Source organism: Suncus etruscus, chromosome 7 (assembly GCF_024139225.1).
Source record: "Suncus etruscus isolate mSunEtr1 chromosome 7, mSunEtr1.pri.cur, whole genome shotgun sequence".
Classification (NCBI taxonomy): domain Eukaryota; kingdom Metazoa; phylum Chordata; class Mammalia; order Eulipotyphla; family Soricidae; genus Suncus; species Suncus etruscus.
Genome location: NC_064854.1, coordinates 83,044,309 through 83,053,993, shown reverse-complemented (window position 1 = coordinate 83,053,993; position 9,685 = coordinate 83,044,309).

Sequence of the window (9,685 nt, the reverse complement as noted above, 5' to 3'; positions counted from 1 at the left end):
CCGCGCTGCCGGCGGCCGCTCGCTGCAGGCGCGGGGCGCGACCGGACTGTCGGGAGAGCGCCGGCGGCGGGGCGGCGGCGGAGCGGGGCCGCTCACCCGGGCGGGGTCGCCCTCGGGCCGGGACCGCGGAGGGAGGAGGACGGGCCCGCGTCGCGCCGACTCAGCGACGGGTCGTCGCTCCCAGGACGCGGAGCTCGGCTCCCGCAAGCCGCGCGGACGCGGGTCTGAGGCAGAGGACGAGGAGGGCAGACGGAGCGGGCCGGGGCGCGGGACCTCGGCCCTCGTTCACTCCGGCTCCAGACCTGCGAGAAGGCGGCGCGGCTCTAGCTTCTCCGCGGGGTCGCGCTCCGGCTTCTTCCTACTTGGGAACCAAACCCGCGACGCACCGCGCAAGCGCAGACCCGCTCCTCCCCAGCTGCTCCGGGCGAGATCCGCCGCTCCGGGCTTTATAGACCACGGCCAGGGCGGGGGCGGAGAAAGGAGGCGGTGCAGGGCGGGGGCGTGGCTGGGAGCCGCGGAGAGGCGCGGGCAAACGCGGTTCGGCTTGGAGGAGAGTGGGTGGGGCTTCGGGGACGGGACTAGGGCCTAGTTTTAAGCAAGCACAATAGTACAGAAACCCGGTTTTCTTTTTTCTTTGGCCACACTCGGCGACGCACAGAGGTTAGTCCCGACTCTGCGCTCAAAAGTCACTCCTGTCGGACTCAGGGGTCCTTATGGGATGTCGGAAATCAAACCCGGGTCTGTCCAGGGTTGGCCGCATGCAAGACGTTTTTCTTTTCATTTTGGCTTGCTTACACTTACACATTCGGACCACAACAAGCTGTGCTCATGACTTAGGACTTACGGCTTGCACTCTTGCACTATCTCACCTGTCCCAGAAATCCGTTTTGTTTCTTTTTGTTTTCCTTGCTCCGACCACTGATGCTCAGGCTTACTTCCAGGCTCTGGGCTCAGAGATCACTCCTGGAGGGAGGTGCTGGACATGGGACTTGAATTCTATATTCAGAATAGATATCAGAACAGATATGCTGTACTATCGCTCTTAACCCGAAATCATTTTTTCTTAATTCAAAGAGTGAATTCAGGAAGCTAATTGGTTATTTGAGTTAATGAAGAGCCCACCATCTTATTTTTCACATGAGAAGGGTCTCAAATTTATGATAAATAGGGTGAGAAACGCAGAGTGATAAGATTAATATTAATTCAGATGACATTTTGTCCAATTCTATTTTTTAATCATTTGTTGATTTCCACAGGAGCATATAACTGGATTATGTTTCAATGTTATGCACAAAGTAGATGTTCGAACATCAGGCATGTTTCACTCTGCCTGCTTTCCTCACATCACATAGTTTTATAGTGCTTTTAAGCACTCAGCTACTATGTAGGGGCATAATAGCTGGAATCCCTTCTCCTGTACCCTTCATACAAGATATGTTCACACAAGATATGTTCATTTCAGGATTTGGAGACATGAATACATAAGATCTCATATTTGATTTCCATAAGAAGGTGAGAGTTGAATACAGGAGAAGAAATGGTGGAAGTTCAGAATCTATTTCAAGTCTCAGTACACAAGTAAAATAAATACTGTGTCGCATTCTAATTTGTCCAGAGCTGATTAACAAACCCAGCAACTGGACCTATTCTTTGACCCTCCTGGCCACTTTCATCAGAACTTGGTTTTCTCTTGTTTGTTTGTTTCTTTGTTTTTGTTTTTGTCTCTTTTCCTCCTTGCAATTTTCTATCTGATTTTTTTCTTTCGTACCTTGAATTTGTTAATTTTTGTCGATCTGCTATGTGCCTCTATTTCTACATTAGATAAAAATTTTTTTAAGAAAATCTCCACGTTAGTGACTTATTCTGGAATAAAATTCATGCATTTTGTATTTGTAATTTTAGAAAGTGCTACATACAAATGTTAGCTTAGTGTGAATGACAAGTTGAAGGAAAAAGGTGATGAAAGTGTTGATAATTTTTTACATGCAAGTGACAAATCCAGAAGATTATTTATTATTCTCCTGTCTTTTTTTTTTTTTGCTTTTTGGGCCACACCCAGTGATGCTTAGGGGTTACTCCTATAAACGCTTAGAAATCTCTCCTGTGTTGTAGGACCATGGGGGATGCCTGGGGATCGAATCATGTTCTGTCCTAAGTTAGCCACGCGCAAGGCAAAAATCCTACCACTTATGCCACCTCTTCAGCCCTTTATTCTTCTGTCTTAATGTCATATTTGCATCTACTTGTTCATAGCAGTCATCATGACTACTGAGCATCTTCAATATGGATAATTTGAGACACTTTACATAATGGATAATTATGAGAACTTTTTATTACTTAATATATACTTACAATTTTATATTCCATTCAGTTACTGGAAAAGAAGGAATTAAGAACAGGTTTGAAAAATGTACTTTTTTTAGTTGTTGATTTTATATAATCTATATACAAATGGACTATTCTTAATAATATTTAAGTGATCTCGGAGATGTACTGTGTATGATATTCACTCAAAATTCAGACTAGTAAAAATGTAAGCAGCTTAATTTTATGTTCATTGCATGTTGATATACTTGTTATTTGGAATGTGTTAAGATACAATCTGAAAGTGCATGCTTATTTTATTTTTTGTATATACTAAGAATTAATAGTAAATTTAATACTTCACATTTGTCTCTCTTTACATTTCTTGAGTGAAACAGTGCTTTACCCTAAATTAAGTATAATGAAGCACATACTTTCTCCTGCTCTTGTTGCACTTCTTCCTAATACCAGGAGCTGATCTTTCTTAGAAGAGGTTGGTTTTAATAAGAGAAAAGGGGCGAGGACGCTTAAAAGACTAAGTTCTACCCTTACCAAACTCTATGCAAACATTAAGTGTAGTGAAAGTTAAACCTATTGTTTGAGTCACTCAGCTTTAGAATCTGGTTAGAGTCTCAAAGGATTTGTAACAATTGTGCACAGTTCTAACGTACTGACAATTTCAAATAAGTGATGACTATAAACTAGATGCATTTTGTTGTAGTATTTGGCAGTTAAGTCTGATTCAAATTACGGCCTCCACAGTGTCTTTACCAATTCCTATGGGATAGGTGATGTTGGAGGATAGAACATGGTTCTAAGTTGTCATTTCAACAAGTCATTTCCCAGTGATTTGCTTTTTTATGTGTATTTCATTTCATGCTGTGTAGAGAGTGAAAGACTTTTTTCCTGATCTTTTATTTCGCAGAAACAGCAAAACTCCTAGGATGGAGACCCAGCTGCCAAGTGTCAGTTTTGACTTTAAACTCCCCATCCAGGCCCAGCATCTCCCCCCACCCCCCGCCCTCTGCACTAGCCCTCGAGGCTGCCGGCAAAACCCGAACCTTGGAACCCTAGGCGGTTGGGGCCTGGGCGCCGGCCCTCGGACAAGCTGCGCATGCTCCGAGAGCAGGCCGTTCGCAGGAGGAAGCGGCGCGGGCCGTGGGCGCTATTCGCCGTGCGGTTGTTGCGCTCCAGCCCCTGCCACGTGACTGCGCCAGCCAGCTCGCCCGCCTCCCGGTGACTCAGCACTTTGTGCCGCACTGGGCGGGAGGTGAGGCCCTGTCTCCCGGGCAAGGTCTGAGTGCTCCCCTCTTGACCCGGTGCTGCCAGAGCAGTTGCGGCTAGTGTTTGCACCCGCTCTTTATTCCAATACTTCTCTCTCATGAATATTCATGCCCCCAACTACGGGGAGAAAAATCATTTCCTGTGAATGCGCCAGTTTTCCTAGAGTCAGCGGCTCCAGAAAGTGCCTGAGCAGAAATCCAGAGAGGGAAAGAGAAGGGCTGTACTTAGGAGATGGCCCAAGAACTTGGATTCTTCGGACCTGCCCCCAGTCTGGACTGTTCTGATCTGCACATCCCCGAAAAGATCCCTCTAGTGATTCCAATGACGTACACTTTAGGGTGCATTTCCTTTGTTTTTCTTGTTTCTTGTTTTGTTTTTGTTTGGTTTTGTTTTTGGTTGTTGGGCCACACCCCGCGGTACTCAGGGGTTACTCCTGACTGCTGCTCAGAAATAGCTCCTGGCAGGCACGGGGGACCATATGGGACACCGGGATTCGAACCAACCACCTTCGGTCCTGAATCGGCTGCTTGCAAGGCAAACGCCGCTGTGTTATCTCTCCGGGCCCTTACTCCTGGTTTTGCGCTCAGAAATTACTCCTGGGCCCGGAGAGATAGCACAGCGGTGTTTGCCTTGCAAGCAGCCGATGCAGGACCAAAGGTGGTTGGTTCGAATTCCGGTGTCCCATATGGTCCCCCGTGCCTGCCAGGAGCTATTTCTGAGCAGACAGCCAGGAGTATCCCCTGAGCACCGCCGGGTGTGGCCCAAAAACCAAAAAAAAAAAAAAAAAAAAAGAAAAGAAATTACTCCTGGCAGTGCTTGGTGCACTGGGAACCTGTGCGATACCAAGATCAAACCGCAGTCAGCCTCATGCAAAGCACCCTACCAGAAGTACTCTCTCTCTGGCCACACAATGCACTTATTTTTACTGTGTTTTTTGTTTTTTGTTTTTTCTTTTTGTGGTGGTGGTGGTGGGTTTACTGTGTTTTCAAACACAGTCTTGGTTGTTATCCCAATTCATAGATAAAATCTAGAAATAGCGACTGAAATAGTGGCTACACTGGAATTAAAACTCACATGTGATTTCAAAACCTGTGCACATTTATACACCTTACCCGCCAGATTAAACTGAGATCCTTCTACACTGGGACCGCAGTACCAGTTTTGGGGTCGCAGTACCACTGCCACTAATATCCATCTTTAACATCCTCTCCATACCTACCTTTTTTAAATCACTAGAAACAGAAAGCTGTATTTTTTTTTAAAAATAATCACTTTCCTTAGGATCATGGTTACAACAATGTTCATAATTGGATTTCAGTTATCATATACTCGCCACTTTCACCAGTGTTAAGTGTTCTGCTATTCATGTTCCTCATTTCCTTCCCCTGCCCCCTACCTATCTTCAGGAAAAGGCATTTAGCTTTTCTCTTTCCTCATCATTATCAAAGTAGTTGTCAATAGTGCAGTCATTTCTCTAAATGTGCTCACCACTCTTTGTAGTAAGCTTCATATCATGGACTGGTCCTTTTGCCCTCATCTCTGTTGTCTGGGCATTACTACCATACTGTCTTTTCTTTTATTCTAAATAATATCTTGATTACAATGATTATAAATTACCATGATTACAAACATGTTTGTAATTGAGTTTCAGTCATAAAAAGAACACCCCACCTTCACCAGTGCAACATTCCCACCACCAAGGCCCCCATCTCCACTACCACCCCCCTCCACACCCCTGCCTGTATTCAAAATAGGCATTCTAACTTCTCTCACTCATTAACATTGTCATGATAGTTTTTAGTATAGTTTTTTCCTCTAACTTCACCACCCTTAGTGGTGAGCTTCATTTTTTTTTTTTTTTTTTTTTTGGTTTTTCAGCCACACCTGGTAATTCTCAGGAGTTACTCCTGGCTATGCGCTCAGAAATCGCTCCTGACTTGGGGATTATATGGGACGCTGGTGGATCAAACCAAACCGTGGTCCATCTTAGGTCAGCCACATGCAAGGCAAACTCTACCACTGCTGCTCCGGCCCCTGTGGTGAGCTTCATATCATGAGCTGGTCCTTCCAGCCATCATCTCTGTTGTCTCTGGGTATTATTACAATAATGTCTTTTTTTCCCCTTAAAACCCATAGATGAGTGAGACTACTCTGTGTCTATCTCTCTCCCTCTGACTTATTTCACTCAGCATAAGAGTATCCATGTTCATCCTTGTATAAAAGCTTTCATGACTTTATCTCTATTGATGGCTGCATAATATTCCATTGTGTATATACTACATTTTCTTTAGCCATTCATCTGTTGAAGAGCATCTTGGTTGTTTCCAGATTGTGGCTATTGTAAATAGTGAATATAGGTGTGTAGAGGCATTTTTGTATTGTGTTTTTGTGTTCCTAGGGTATATCCCTAGGAGTGATATAGCTGGATCATATGGAACTCAATTTCCACTATTTTTCCCTGACCCCCAATTTCCAGTTCCCACCAGCAATGAATGGAAGTTCCCTTCTTTCCACATCCCAGCCAGCACTGTTTCTTCTTGTTCTTTGGGATGTGTGCCTGTCTGTGGTGTGAGATGGTACCTCATTGTTGTTTTGATTCGCATCTCCCTGATGATTAGTGATGTGGAGCGTCATATGCCTTTTGGCCATTTGTATTTCTTCTTTGAGGAAGTGTCTGTTCATTTCTTATCCTCATTTGTTTGATGGGGTTAGATTTTTTTTTCTTGTTAAGTCTGTCAGTACCTTATATATCTTAGATATTAGTCTTTTATCTGATGGGTATTGGGTGAATAATTTGGCCCATTCTGTGGGTGGCCTTTGTATTCTCATTACTATTTCCTTTGAGGCACAGAAGTTTCTCAGCTTAATACAGTCCCATCTATTTATCTCGTCTTCCAGTTGTTTGGAGAGTGATCCTTCCTGAAGATGACTTTAGTTTCAATATCATGGAGTGTCTTACCTAAGTGTTATTCTATGTACCTTATGGTTTCAGGCCTGATATCAATCTTTAAGCCATTTGCATTTGACCTTTGTGCATGGTGTTAGATAGAGGTCTTAATCCACTTTTTTGCATGTGGATGCCCAATTTTCCCAACACCACTTGTTAAAGAGGCTTTCCTAGCTTTATTTTGCTTTTATTGCACCTTTATCAAAAATTAATTGATTGTGTCTGGGTAACATTCTATTCTCTAAATACTCAAGTCTATTCTTTCCAAAGGTCTGTCTTTATTTGAATACCATGTTGTTTTAATTGCTATTGCTTTGTAATACAATTTAATGTTGGGGAAAATGATGCCTCCCATTTTCTTTTTTCTAAAGCTTGCTCTAGCTATTCGTGAGTGTTTGTTTTTCTTTTTTTTTTTTTTTTTTTTTTTTTTTTGGTTTTTGGGCCACACCCGGTAACGCTCAGGGGTTACTCCTGGCTATGCGCTTAGAAGTTGCTCCTGGCTTGGGGGACCATATGGGACACCGGGGGATCGAACCGCGGTCCATCCAAGGCTAGTGCAGGCAAGGCAGGTGCACCTTACCTTTAGCGCCACCGCCCGGCCCCAAGTGTTTGTTTTTCTAAATGAATATCAAGAGTGTTTGATCACTTTTTGAAGAATGTCATTGGTATCCTTAAAGGGATTGCATTAAGTCAGTACAACGTTTTGTGAAGTATTGTCATTTAAATTATGTTAATTCTCCCAATCCATGAGCAGGGTATGTGTCTTCATTTCCTTATGACCTTTTTTATTTCTTGAAGCAGGGTTTTGTAGTTTTCTTTGTATAGGTCTTTTACCTCTTTATTTAAGTTGAGTCCAATGTATTTGAGTTTGTGTGACATTAATGTGAATGGGATTTGTGTGTGTGTGTGTGGTTTTTGGGTCACACCCGGCATTGCTCAGGGGTTTTTCCTGGCTCCGTCCTCAAAAATTGCTCCTGGCAGGCACGGGGGACCATATGGGATGCTGGGATTCGAACCGATGACCTTCCACATGAAAGGTAAACGCCTTACTTCCATGCTATCTCTCCGGCCCCGTGAATGAGATTTTTTAATGTCCATTTCCTCTTTATCATTATTGGTGTATAAGAAGACCATTAATTTTTGCGTGTTAATTTTGTAGCCTGCCACTTTGCTATATAAATCTATTGTTTCTAGAAGCTTTTTGGTAAAGTCTTTAGGGTTTTCTATATTTAGTAACATGTCATCTGCAAACAGTGACAGCTTGACTTCTTCCTTTCCTATTGGGATGTCTGTTATCTCTTCCCCAATTCCATATGCTCATATGTGGATGCTCAGACCCAACCACAGCTGGGAGGGTTCTGTGACTGGGAATAAAGGTGGTACCTGGGAGGAAGGAGGAGTAAAAAGGCACCAAGGGATCTTGGAGGGCAGCAGGAAAGAGGCTCCATAAAAATCTTAGCTTAGAAGCTGTGTGGAGAAATGACATGGCTGTTAGGACTGTAATAAAACTGGCTGACTTCTGAAACATCATCTGACTGCTTGTGAATCCCTCCGCCATTATCCTAAAATCTTCAGACCCGTTGGCCAAGGAGCTACATGTGCTGTGCCAATAAAGGCCTCACCCCAACACTAAGATTCTATATTATATATTTATATAACAAATCATCGAATTTTTACTTGCCTAATTGCTATGGCAAGAACTTCCGGCACTGTATTGAATAGGAGTGGTGAGAGAAGGCAACCTTGTCTTGTACCAGATATTGGAGGAAAGGCTTTGAGTTTATCTTCATTGGCTTGTGGTATTTGACCTTGACTGTACCTAGAAAACTTGCTTCCATTTCCATAGTGTTGAGAATTTTAATCAGGAAGGGGTGCTGATGGGGTTGGAGTGTTGGCACACGCAGTAGGGCATTTTCCTTGCATGCACTGATGTAGGACAGACCATGGTTTGATCTCCCAGCATCCCATATGGTCCCCAAGCCAGGAGCGATTTCTGAGCTCATAGCCACGAGTAACCTCTGAGCATCACCGGGTGTGGTCAGGAAGAAGAAGAAGAAGAAGAAGAAGAAGAAGAAGAAGGAGGAGGAGGAGGAGGAGGAGGAGGAGGAGGAGGAGGAGGAGGAGGAGGAGGAGGAGGAGGAGGAGGAGGAGGAGGAAGAGGAGGAGGAGGAGGAGGAAGAGGAGGAGGTGTTGTATCTTATTGAATGATTTATCTGCATCTGTTGATATGATCATATGGGCTCTATTTTATTTTTGTTGATATAATGTATTATTTTGATTAATTTTTGTATGTTAAACCATTCTTGCATTCCTGTAAGAAACCTACTTGATCGTGGTGTATGATCTTCTTGATGACATGTTGGTTCCTATTTGCCAAGATTTTATTGAGGATCTTTGCATCTGTGTTCATCAGGGATATTGGTCTGTAGTTTACTTTTTTTTTTTTTTTTTGCAACATTTCTGTCTGGTTTTTGTGTAAGAGTGAGGTCAGCTTCATAGAAACTACTTGAGAGTGTTCCTGTTTCTTCAATTTCACGAAAGATTCTGAAAGGATTGGTAGTAGTTCCTCATGAAAGGTTTGAAAAAATTCAGTAGTGAATCCGCCTGGGCCTGGGCCTGGGCCTTGTTTTTTGGAAGGCTTTTGATTGCCATTTTAATTTCCTCAGTAGCGGTGATCTGTTTAGACATGCTAGATCATTCTGGTTTAACCATGGAAGATTATAAGAGCCCAAGAATGTATCCATTTCTTCCAGGTTCTCATGTTTTGTAGCATAGAGTTTCTTAAAGTAGCCTCATATTATTCTTTGAATCTCTGCAGTATCTGTAGTGATCACCCTCTTTTCATTTCTTATCTGCTTTATTAAGTTTCTCTCTCTTCTTTTCTTTGTAAGTTTTGCTAGTGATTTATCAATCTTGTTTATTTTTTCAAAGAAACAACTTTTGATTTTGTGGATCTTTTGGATTGTTTTTTGGATTTCCACTTCATTGATTTCTGCTCTATGCTTCTTTATTTCCTTCTGCTTACCTATTTTTGGTTTCTTTTGTTGATCATTTTCTACTTTTATGAGGTGTATCATTAAGTTATTTACGTAAGCCCTTTATTTCTTCCTGATGTGTGCTTGCCAAGCTATAAATTTTCTTCAGTACTGC